Source organism: Papilio xuthus, unplaced genomic scaffold, assembly GCF_000836235.2.
Source record: "Papilio xuthus unplaced genomic scaffold, Pxut_1.1 DF826945.1, whole genome shotgun sequence".
Lineage (NCBI taxonomy): Eukaryota > Metazoa > Arthropoda > Insecta > Lepidoptera > Papilionidae > Papilio > Papilio xuthus.
In genome coordinates, this window is record NW_013531704.1 from 2,032,865 (window position 1) to 2,045,849 (window position 12,985).

The following is a 12,985-nucleotide window of genomic DNA, read 5'->3' on the forward strand; positions in this document are numbered from 1 at the left end:
CTGTCGTAAGGTGAATACTTAACCTGAGATGGACTTAATTTACGCGAAAAGAATGCAAGCGGTTGCCACGCGTTATCTGTAAATTGTTGTAATACAGCGCCGATAGCTGTGTCCGATGCGTCGGTAACAAGTGCGAGTTTCGCTTGGCAATCCGGGTGCGCTAATAATGCAGCGTTTGAAAGGGATTGTTTACAGCGCTCGAACGCATCGAGTGACTCATCTTTCAATGTTATCGGTTGGTTGTTTTTTACTATTCCAACTAATAACTTGTTTAGTGGTGCTTGCAATTCGGCCGCGCGCGGTAGGAAACGTCTGTAAAAATTGATCATTCCTAGAAAACGCCGTAGTTGACGAATGTTCGTAGGAACGGGAAAATTTTTAATCGCTTCTATCTTAGTGTCTAGCGGTTTGGTGCCACTCGCGGAAATGTGATAACCTAAAAATGACACTTCTCGAGCTCCGAATACACACTTTGACACGTTAATGACCATACCGTAGTCCTTTAAACGTTGAAAGATAATTCTTAAATGGTTTTTGTGTTCTGTCTCGTCTTTTGAAAAAATTAAAAAATCGTCTAAATAACAATAACAAAAATCAAGTCCTCTTGTCATTTCGTCCACGAACCTCTGGAACGATTGACCTGCATTTGATAGGCCAAAATTCATGAACGGGAACTCATACAAACCAAATGGAGTTGTTATTGCGGTTTTAGGAATGTCCTCAGGACTCACAGGGATTTGGTTATACGCTTTAACTAAGTCCAGTGTACTAAATACTTTACACCCTGCTATACTGTGAGCGAAGTCCTGTATATGCCTAATAGGATACCTATCAGGAATTGTCCTGGCGTTTAACATCCGATAGTCTCCACAAGGACGCCAACCGTTGTCCTTTTTGGGTACTAAATGTAACGGTGACGACCAAGGACTTTCAGACGGCCTAGCTATACCGTATTCTAACATAGCCTGGAATTCTTCTTTGGCGATTTTTAATTTATCTGGAGCGAGGCGACGAGGTGAACAAGAAACTGGTGGGCCTGGTGTAGTGCGAATGTGGTGTACCGTGTTGTGTGGTATGATACGGTGCGTGCCGGATGGTCGGGTAATATCGGGAAAGTCCGACAAAATTTTATGGTAACCCGAGTCACCCGATTGGACTTTGACCGACGAAATGTCGTTGCATTTAACTTGCAACGCACAAGCTGTTACAGATGTTGTATTGTCTATTATGCGTTTATTACGACAATCAACTATTAAATTGTAATGATTTAAAAAATCTACACCTATAATAGGTTTAGTCACATCGGCAACAACAAAACGCCATTTAAAAGTTCTACGTAAACAAAAGTCAAGTTGTAAATGAACATAACCATAAGTGTTTATACAAGAACCATTAGCGGCACTTAGCTGATACGTAGTCCGTGCACGACGCTCTCGCAGCAGCGACCGCGGGAAGACACAGAAGTCGCTCCCAGTGTCGACCAGGAACTGTGTCTTGGATTTGCGATCGGTGACGAACAGGCGACCAGTTGAAGAGGGGCAATCGTCGGTCGTCTTTACCGATTGCCTCTGGAGTTTTTCCGACTTGAAGACGCATGGAGGGCAGCACTTGGTCGCCTTGTCGGCGAACTTAAAGTGGTACCAGCAGACTGGGTGGCGCCGGTAGCGGGATTGGGATCTCGACGAAGAATACTGACGGTGTCGTCGTACAACACAGTTTATTATCACTCACAGTCCACAACAAATAATAAGAAGGAGAGTACAACACTGAGAAGAAGAATACAAGTAGGAGAAAGAGAAATGCACAAATTCGGATAACAAAGTAACCAGTTGCGTAATCGAAAGCGTGGTATGTCGCGGGCGCTGCAGAACTCCACTCTCGTTTCGCACGTATGCAAAACCGGTCAGTGACCCCCGCTCAGCTGTGCGTTGCAATTCGAATTTGCCAATCAGAGGTCAACAAATAGACGTGACGACGACCACTCGTCATGCACCCGTGTTTATGTGTGAGTGTTGTAGTATGCGTGTTATGTATGTGTATGTGTGACTGTACAGTATTTTGGGGAATATGTAGGAGGTCACCTACATCACCCCCCTCCACCTACATGTCAAAATGGCCTTTAACCGTGAATACCCACGATAACACGAACCCAAGTCTTGCATAGTCTTGTAGTTTTTGTGTATTAGTTTTTATAAAATTTTATAATTAACATCCACACCATTCTTCTGAGGCATATGATAGGGGAAACGGACACTCAAGGCAGGAGTTTGATTAACAACGTAATGAAATTAATAATAATGGAGTAAAGTGACGCGTGTTCCGCTTTTGACAAACGATGGTGTGTAATATCACACAGGGTAATAATGCCGGGATAGACCGGGACGCGCTTGTCTTCTTTCTTAATTACAACCAGCTAGTGAGTTACATTAATATGTATATCTAAAAGTGGTCCATTATTGTACAATTCACCCTAAAATCTATTTCTAATTTGCCGCATGACGAATTCCTGTTGATTTTTAAGTAAACTAATACTTAGAGTATCGCAATCCTAAGAATTGAGATAATTTTTCTATACTTCTTTTGTCTTATTGGTTTTAAAAATAGATCTACAGCCCCTGGTTTGAGGAGCACGACAACCTATAATCATGAACACCAGCGCAACACTAGAATTATGTAAAACGTCACCCCATAAAGCACGACATAACAGTATCACGGCGACTTAGATCATAGCGCGACGTCGTTGGATTTACAATGTGCACTAGCTAGGGGAAACGAGATCGTCGCTGCTATACGCCGATAAATCTGCCGCGTTTGCCTCGCCAGCGGTAAATAACGGAGGGATTTCCGCGTGCGATGCGCAGGCGCATAAATCTGCGCGGTATTGTGATATTGTGCTGCCATTATAGATCCTGGGGAGGCGCGTCGCATAAATACGCAGCAGTGTTGCGAGCCTAATGTCTGCGCGTTTCACCTGCGTTACTATGTCCAGGCATGTGTCAGTGTAGGTTTATTTATTTTTTTAAATAATCTCTAAACCTTACTTGCATAGACTTACATTTGTTTGCGATACCTAGATATTTAAAGAGTATATTTATTTACCTTACGTATTAGTAAGTTACATTTTAAGTTTTTGTACGCTTATCGATATAAATAAGGGCGACACAATCGATATAAAATTTAAATACTGGCCACTAACCGCTGTGAAGTCGCACGGTCGATTTGTCATCGCTTTGGCGCGTTCTAATAGGGCGGGAAACGATCGCGATGCTACACGTGTTGTACGCGAAATTACCATTATTATCGATCATCTAGCGCGAGGCTCGTAACGACCCTCAATAGGCGCGATCCCGTCGCGAATCTTATCGTGGACGCCGCGCCGTAGCGAATGGATGACCGTGTCCCGTTACCAACGATGGCGGACGCCATGTTTGCCTTTTTTCATCTGCTAGTTGACAAGAATATTTCTATTTTATTAGAGACTAAATTGTGTGAAATTTAGTGGGTCCCACTTGAGCCCGCACGGGAGTACTCAAAAATGGCCGTGTTACACAAGAACGTTATAGCCGAGACTTGTAATACTAATACAAGAATTACCTTATTCGTCATTATACAATATAGTAGAAAGTTAATATAGTTTGTGAAGCGATCAACAAATCTTAGTTTAATCACAACCTATCCGCTGAATGATGCTCATCTCCACAATGATAGCCCCACATGCAGCGCCTCACAGAAAATTGAATTGTAATTGCTTTTCTTGAGAAATCTTAAACTGACGTCTTATGATTCCACCTTCATCGTTCGGATACGCGTCCAACACGAGCACAGATTGCATATTAACTGAATTGAATCTGCATCACTGCAGCAATTTGTATTTTCATTAAATCACCATTGAGCGTAGGTGCTTATATCCGAACGTGTGATTAATGCTGGGTCTGGTCATTTAGCTTGTTCGATGCAAATTATTGAGATCGCTTTGTTACTGTGTCAGCTCGAAGTTAATTTTATTTAGTGTCCGTGAAATTGAACGCTTTTGTTTTGTTCTGTTCGCGCTCGCCTATCGTTCGCATTGAAATGTTTAATGTGAAACAGGCTTTATATCGTTTAGATGTTATTATCCGGTTTAACGATGTAGATGTAGTGATTTTGGAATATCATATCGATAAAGCGATGCAGAGTATATCTGGTACTTTAACGACGTTTTGCTCTTAACTTTATCAACGTTTGCTTGCTGATTTATTTTAAGTTAACAATATACTTTGTGTCATTATAACTAGATAAAGTTTAAATATATGGCTCCTACTTTTTGTTTTCACTTTATATATAATACATAAAATGTTATGTAATATAATACATATTAATAAGAATATCAAGTGTTTATTGTGAATAACTTTCGAGATCTGTAATTTATAAACCAAGATTACGGAGATACGTTTTCAAATAACTTGAATTTAAATTCTGTTTATTTTTATTATCAACCTGAACCACGTAGGCGTGTAGTGTAAAAAATTATATCAAAAGCTGGCGTCCTTAAAAAAATCTGCCAAATTTCGATTATAATCTCTTCTGTTATTTGGTATATACACAATATAGATAGAAGATAGATGATATAGATTATTCAACACGAGCACAGTTGTCCAACATAAACAGCATCGGTTATCAGGACGGGGCGGGGTCCCGTTGTTTCTCGCATTGCGAATGCAGTCCTGGTTCCCAATACGAATTATATCTCTGCCGGCGGTCGTGTGTGCTGACCTTTACACGACTCCCTGTAACTCGCTCATGAACCTCTAGCGCCATACGCTAAAATGACGCTTTACGTTACCCTGATGTATCGGTAGTGTAGCCGTAAAAATGTCAAGTGAAAATATGGAACGCCTACTAAAAAAAACTAAGAATACATTAAAACAAATATTCCTGTATCTCTCCATTTGTTTTTTTTCTACTTTTATTAAGGACTTTTCCAAGACTGTTTAGTAGGATGTTAAATTATGCAATATTTCTGGTATGATTTGTATAGAAAAATACTTATATTTTATCGGCAATACGGTGATCATGGAAATAGACCCGGACAACATAATCTTGTATGGAATTACATGTTATAAAATTTCCAGCAGGTTTAATAACACTATATCAAAATTCAGTATATAGCGTCGTGCAGCATTTTAGTGGCTTTACAGTACTCGGCGCGAAAGTGGATAAATGTGTCTGCTTTATTTACCGATGGTGTCGTTTTCTCTATGTTTTATTAGATTCTCGCGGCTACAGGCTGTTGCTTCATACGTCTATAATCCGTAGACTTTATTTCATTGCTCTATCTCTGACAAGCTGGCATTCTGCATTATGCAAATTGAAATGAACTGTTGATTTGTAAATTTAACATACGATTATTGCACTTTAGATGGGACTGGTACGGGTGGAAGAATTTACTTTTGCACTAAATTGTATGTTTATTCAAAGCCTCATGATGACTTCAAGTATCAAGTTACCCTGACGTTATTAAACAGATAGTAAAATTGTGCATCTGTTTTTTTTAGATATTTGCAAAACTAAATAATGACGTGTTCTTAAAAATGAATCAAAAAGGTGGAGGTCCACAATTTGTCTATGTTTTTGTAACCCACATAAGAATGTTTTCACCTGAGGTATTTGCCGATAATTCATTAGGGCTGACACACACAAATTGTCCATGAAATGAGGTCCGTATCGTTTGTGGAAAGCAAGTAATCGCGCGCTTATTACGACGGACCTCGCCCCGTGAGAACGCGACGCTACCACGACTAGTGTTGGACATTCTAGTCTAAGATATATTGTTATCTTTAATTATATGACAACATATCTTAGATATATGATCTTGAGGATCAACTAAAGGTTATGCAATAGAAGTTTTTCAACTAAAATACTAATTATCGCCACACATTAACATCTAAAACAATTAGAGAAGATAAAAAATAGTAACACATTCCAAGGAGAACATGAATCGAAATTTATTCGTCAAAAGTTATTTATATGCTGCTTGAGAAAACATTTAAATCCACAATCAAAGAAAAAATTATTCTTCTACTAGTCGGTAAAATCGGTTGCAAAGTACGCATCGATTCATCAGATTATTGAATTTCATCACATTAATCATAAGGATCTATATTAAAAAGATAAAGATACAAATAACAGTAACATGGACATCACTAATTCCTTTACATTTCCTGTGAGATGGCTCTGCAATTTTAGTTTAATTACATCCGCTGCATTGGTGCGCTCGTTGTCAACACTTTCATTACATCCACGACTAGATCGGGTCGATGAGAATCGCGATTGCAATTTGTGCTTGTACTATGTGTTACTGAATTTTAATAAGATAAATCATCTTCAGCTCACTATACGTCCCCACTTAGGGGCTCGGAGCCTACCCTAAATCAAGGGTGACTAGGCCACAGTTAACCACGCTGGCTAATGCGGGTTGGTTGACTTCACACATATCTTTGAATTTTTACTTAGATATGTGCCGGTTGCATCATGATGTTTTCCTTCACCGTAAGAATGTCGGATGAATGTACATATGTAAATTGGAAATCGAAAAACACATTGGTACATGACGGGATTCGAACCCAGGACCTACATATTGCAAGTAAAGTGCTTGAGCCAACGACGCTCTTATAAGATAAAAGTGTGATGTAATTTAGAGTCAACACAATATCAAAATAATGCAAACAATAAAAAATGTACAAGTGAATATGATCTTACTAATTTTATAAATGCGAATGTTAGTCGAAACGTAGTTTTAATATTACGATTTGTTTTTGACAGTTTACAATATGCGTAGCCTGATTATAAACTGACATAAATGTTTTTTTTTATGAAAATACAGGGCAAATGACCTATGGGACCTTTAATGAAAAGGGATCGCCCTTAATCTTAATTAAAATTACAACTAAGTAAATTAAATTTTTGTAAAAATTCGTTAGTCTCAATGTTATCATTTTCATAACAAAATTATATCCAAACATTCCTATCTTGTAAAATTATTGTTATGTACACAAATATTATTTAACATAATACTTTTATCATAATATATAAAATAGAATGATCAAGAATCATTGATTATGTAATTATATTTTTTTTATAACACGTGAAGTGTTGTTTATAAAATGGACTGTACAAAAAATGATAGGATATTGAATGTGTTTTTATATCAACTTAAGACGAGAATAACTTAATTAAATTTTATACGAACACGTGTTTAAGAGTATAATAATCTGTAGTTGTTTTGCTTTATAGATAACATTGTTTTATCAATCATGTCATAGTGACAAGTCGAACAAACATTATATGATGTTCAAGGCGTTTTTGTTATTATTTTGTGTAAATCTGACTAATATTATTAATGCAATATTAGATGGATATTTGTTTGAAGGTATCTTCGGAACGGATCAATGGTTTTTGATGAAATTTGTCACCATGTAGAACATAGCCTCTAACACATAGGCTACTTATTAAGTTTTTTTTAATTCCGCGCGGACAGTGTCGCGAGCGTTTAGTTACATATAACATTTCACATATAAAATAGTACGCTCTACACGGGTACAACCACAAAAACTGCGGCTGTTATTCAAACCGTACGCAACTTTACAAATAAATGTACAGAAAGGCGTGAAATAGATATTTCTTTGGTTAAATTAGCATAAGTTATGGTCGCGCTCGTGATAACGTTCATAAGGGCGAAAGAGATGAATGGTGTCATAAATCTCGCTGAAAATATTCAAGCTGCAGCGGAGTTAGAATCCAGGTCTTTTCCGGCGTCGAGTCGAGTCGCCGTAGACTTTCTCACAGGCGAGATTGGTGTTGATAAAAAGCTTTTGGTGTCAGCTGTTGAGATTGTACCGGGCGTACCTGTAAGCGCGTGTACTGCACCTATCTACCCGACACGGGCTATGGGCTAAGCAAACACAGAGAGAGAATGGCCCAAACTATAAGTGACATGGTTATTTGAAGGATTACATACAAAAACGCGCGTGAAACTGTCACGTTCCAATAACTATCCACTATCATGGGCTCATGAATGAGGTGCTTTGTAGACTAATTTGATTTAATAAGTTAAGTCTAATTTAACTTTAACTTAAATCTAAGCATCATTCGAGATACAACTGGTGTTTGTTTTTGGCCAAGTGTTATTGCGGCTGTCACAGGATGCTTAAATTATATCGTTGCTATAGTTCCCACTATTGTTGATTTGTGATTTTGCTTATAGCATAGATATACGCTTCAGCCTTACACTTGCGCCATAACCCATTTACCTTTCACCGCGGAGAGATATTGTCCGTGCAGCCGCGATCCTACGCCTCATTACCATATACTGTGGCCGTGACAGCGGCGCAATTAACTATCTGTTTATTGTTGTTGAATTATAAACGTTGCGTGCTATCACTCCTGTATATGGCTTAGTTCGCTTAACTCGCTTAGCTAGCCCGATGGGAAAGCGACATGCTAGATAATTATGATAAATATAATCATAAATGTGTTCTTTGGTTGTATTCGTTGTTGAAATAATGATAAGAAGGAAAATTCAATATTTCTCTTCGTAATGTTTAGATAGAAGTGCAGCTAATTGATTTTTTGTTCGCAGAATTATAGATATATTTTTTAAACGCGATGGACTTTGACTGAAAGTGATATGAAGCATGCGAAAAACAGGCGAAGCCATAATTTTATGATTTTTTTGATTTGATATTGCTTTGTTTCTGGTTACTTATTTCTATAAATTGCAACTAATCTAAATTATGCATTTTTAAATATTTGAAATCTTATGTACATTTGCTTGTGTGAAATGAACGTGCAACTAACGCATAGTATGCGACACTCCTCGCATTTCCTTACAATAACTCTGCGCCTGCGCCTGCGCCCGCACTCCTACCATTACCGTTTATCAGTGTATGACGCCCGCGTGTGAAATTATTAATGGCTAGTCTACGGTGAAAATGAGTTATTAATTAAATGAGATAATCGCATAGAACTGTACAGTATTTTACACTTTAAAGAGGCGGTTTAAAAGTTACCTATTACAAAAAAATCCCAGATTAAATAATGTTAAATTCCGTATGGAATTACTGAAATATTACTAATTAATGATAATATTTGTCATCTCCTATGTTATATTTTGGTAAATTAATTTTTTTTTAGAAATTAGTTACCTAAATAAGTTATAAATAAAATGTCATTTTATTAAAATTATATTCAAGTAAAGGGAGTGTACTCGCAAACATACCAAATGTTCGCACGTAAATTTGTGAACGTTCAGTTAATCCTACGGTCTAACACAAATGTCAAATTAATTTATATTGTTTATTGTCGATGCGATTGCGCAACGCTGATCCAGCGCCAGACAATTGTTTGGTATTTAAATCATCTGATCAGCTGATCACCGTCCAACCTTTCACGATGTTTACATAAAACACGGGAGGGCCTCGTACGTGCCCGTGTTAGCCCTTTCTATTATTGCTTATGTAAGCCCTCGCGAAATATGTGACTACGAGATGAGATAGGGCTGAAAATTTATTTTCTCTTGTATTGTTACTTAGTACTTTTAGTTGTCCTTTTCTTTGTATTGCTTTAGATTGCTTCAGAAGTGGATAGTATAAAAAAAAAACAATATAACGCCAATAACCCAGAGGCGTAGGAAAAGACCACGGACAATTAGTAGGCACGGTCCTGACACACCTCTCTCGCTTCTTCTAAATTGATACATCTAGGCATACATGCATATCGGTTTCTGGTGCTTTTAATAGCTCAACCCAATTTTTAAATATATAAGAATTATTCCTACCAATTTATTTATATAATTTAAAAAGTAATAAGAAATACTGGCTCTTAACAGGCACGACTCATTAAAATTTACTGTCTATTTAAAAAAAAAACTAAGTATAATTACGAATATGGCATTACGAGAAGCATTATACAAACGCGAATCGACGTATGATAATGAAGTACGCGCCAACAATTTATTGCCGAAGGAATCGCAGTCGCTACGGGCCTGTGCCGGTGTATCGAATAAAACCTTCATTTTAGTGCCCACGATGCTTGTAAAGTGTTTATGTCCTCACGATATTTTAGATGAACACACAATTGTCTTGTCCCTACCATATAGGATTGTTTTCAAGAAATATTGTTTTGCCTTATGATGGTATTTTAAGTTCTCTATTTAATCGTAAACTTTTTTTTCCTATAGCAATATAACTGTGATGTTATTCCTTATTTTTCACTACTAAATCATTACCTAATCTAAACCAAATCGACAAATCAACATCATTGTAACCAAGATTTCTACATTTACAATTATATTTTTCTAACGGCAATCGATTCAACTTCGGTAAATCGTCTGCGCAATAAACTTATAAATCTCTTTACATGCAGTCGACGTGTCGATACTAATATCGAAGATCATTTATAGTTACAATGATATACCGAGTTCGCCTCGTAACAAGAGACACTAACATTGACAAATGACGTGTATGCGCCGCGCAATCGACATGATAAAAAAACCTAAAAAAAATAAACGAAAGCCGTATCGTATCTGAACTGTTGGAGATATCTTCGAGTTGTTTTTTGGTCGATCGTGATAACGCGAGTGTTCACGGATGTCGTAATTAGTCTGTCATTAAGTCGAAAGTGTTCTTATCTTGGCGACCGATCGTTGTAATAACGACGAGCGAGACAAGTATCACTTCACCACTTATGTTCTCCTAGTAACTTTGATTGTATTTTGGTTCCTTGAGCAACTCATGGTGTGATTTGCCAGTGAAGGATCCTAAATTGTGATTAGACAGATATTTTGAGTAGATTGACATTGTCTTGAAAATTCTAGTCATTGTCTAGTCTCCTGTGAGACCCAAGGAAGCTAAGCCAAGTCTTGAGTCCCTTAGCTGGCTCCACTCGATCTGCCAATCTAAATTATTTAAGAGTAGCAATTTGTATATTTTGAAGTTCATAATGTTTTCAGTTGGAAGAGTTAACTGCACCGACCTAATTAGGATTAAAAAAATCTGTGATAAATCTCACTACTCTGTTGAAAGTTAGTTTCAGATAACTAAAAGTTATTGTACCTCTGACCTAAATCCTTACCCTTTATCAATAAATTCTATAGTAATTGTTGTAAAATATATCGTGAGTGAATTGATCGGTGACGAATTCGCGAAAGAAAATTTGTCGAATGCGTGACTTTGAGGCGTGTTCGACTCGGAGTGTTAACATGCGCATATATCACGGTACACCTGCTAGGCCCCGCCCATTGAAACCCGTACCCCGCGCTCCACAGCACCCCGCCGGTCCCTTCTTCCGCTGCACCATCAAGCTAACCTAACTTGTGGATAACACGTTAAGACGTCGTCGAGAACGGACGTCACTATCGCTGAAAAGTCTTTTGAACGTTTTAAGTTATTAAAATTGTGTGTTCTGTGCAGAAACTTGAATGGTATAAAACTTTGTTGTGACCAACAGTGTTTAGTTCTGAAGATAAACAAGTAAGTTGATTTTCAATTTAACGGAAAATTTTAGCTTAACTAAGTTAATTTTCCCGGTTACAAATGAATGAATGAATTCAATAAATTACCTTAATGTATTTCAACGTAAGTGACAAAGTCCCATCATTATATGAATATAATTTGCCTTTGACCATCACTTAATGTTGGAAGTCGATGAATTATAATTAACTAACGTGACATTTAATCATTCACACTGGATGAATTATTTTATAACGTTAACTAAGCAAACTGATGTATGAATTCCTTATTTTCAATTGCTAATCTCTAGAACTACTCGAATTAGGGTTCTTAAAAATAAAGTGAAATCCTTTTAGTAGTTTTAGTACATTTTAAAACATTACTATTTCAAATTGAATTTATTACGCTATTAAAATCATGAATTCTTGTTATAAGGTAACATCTAATTTACAAAAGGCATTTTAAGGTTTTATGTTTTTAAAAACTTGCAATGAATTTGTATTCTTAAACTTTGCAAGGACCTGTTGAAGCTTCAGGGGCGGAGCTTTCAAAAATATTTGTACGCAAGCGCGGTTTCTAAAGTTTTATGCAACAGGTTAGTGATAATTTAGACCTATTTAACTAAAAGAGTTACATCTCTTAAGATGTCTTTTGAGAGATGTAACTCTTTTCGTCGAATGGTACATTTCTAAATGATGTAACAAAAGTTAGACATTGCGTGCTTACAGTGTACTTACAGGTTGATTATGATGTAAATTGTTGTTAGAGTTTGAGAGAAAGTTGTTATGGATAAGCCGCGGCTATGATTACTATAAATGTAACGTTTATACACGTAATAGCGTCTTATTTTGACAAATGATGGGTTTAGTATATCATTTTAAAAAGGAATATATTTTTGCGTAATAAAATTGAAGGCCATGTCCATGTTATCCTTATTTTATTCTATTTCAAAACTGTTTTTTTTAAAACTGTTATAGTGCTGCTTGGAAATTTTGTACATTTTTAAACTTTGAAAGCAAATGATTTTATTTACAAGTATTCTTATTAATTTTGTTAATAAGCTTAACAAGAGCTTATGAAGCAACACGCACTAATACGACGCATCCAAAACATAGAGTTATTCCGTTATGTCGCACGCTTATCTCAAAGGAAATTGAATCATCTAAAAAGAAAATTATATTTATCTAGACGCGCCTCTTTTTAAATTCAATTATTTTGAATTACTATTAAATATTTTAATAGGCTGCTATTAAAATATACTCCTCGAAAAGTGTTAAGCCTGGGAGATATCGTAAAATAAATTGATTATTGGTTATATTAATGTGGTTGGTAGAGGATATTTTGTTATAATATTAATTAGGATAGCAATACCCTGCCTGGCTCCATAGATAGCGATGGCCTAGCAGATAACGTGGAAACTGTGACGCCCAGTACTGCGCGCCAATGTTGCATTGTTAATGAACAATGAACACTGTTATAATGCCGCTCTTGTAATTTAA

The 12,985-nt window shown here is 36.8% G+C and overlaps 1 protein-coding gene across 3 annotated transcripts in view; it reads left to right on the forward strand.

The window, feature by feature from the left end:
* Ntan1 (N-terminal amidohydrolase 1) overlaps positions 1–12,985 on the forward strand; it is a 63,367-nt gene that overhangs the window by 24,844 nt on the left and 25,538 nt on the right. Inside the window, exon 1 of one of the 3 annotated variants that reach the window (XM_013316989.1) lies at positions 11,344–11,507. The exons of the other annotated variants lie outside the window; for them this stretch is intronic. The gene's annotated coding sequence lies outside the window, so the exon portion shown is untranslated. Of the gene's footprint in view, positions 1–11,343; positions 11,508–12,985 lie in introns of those variants that run through there. 3 annotated transcript variants of the gene reach the window in all.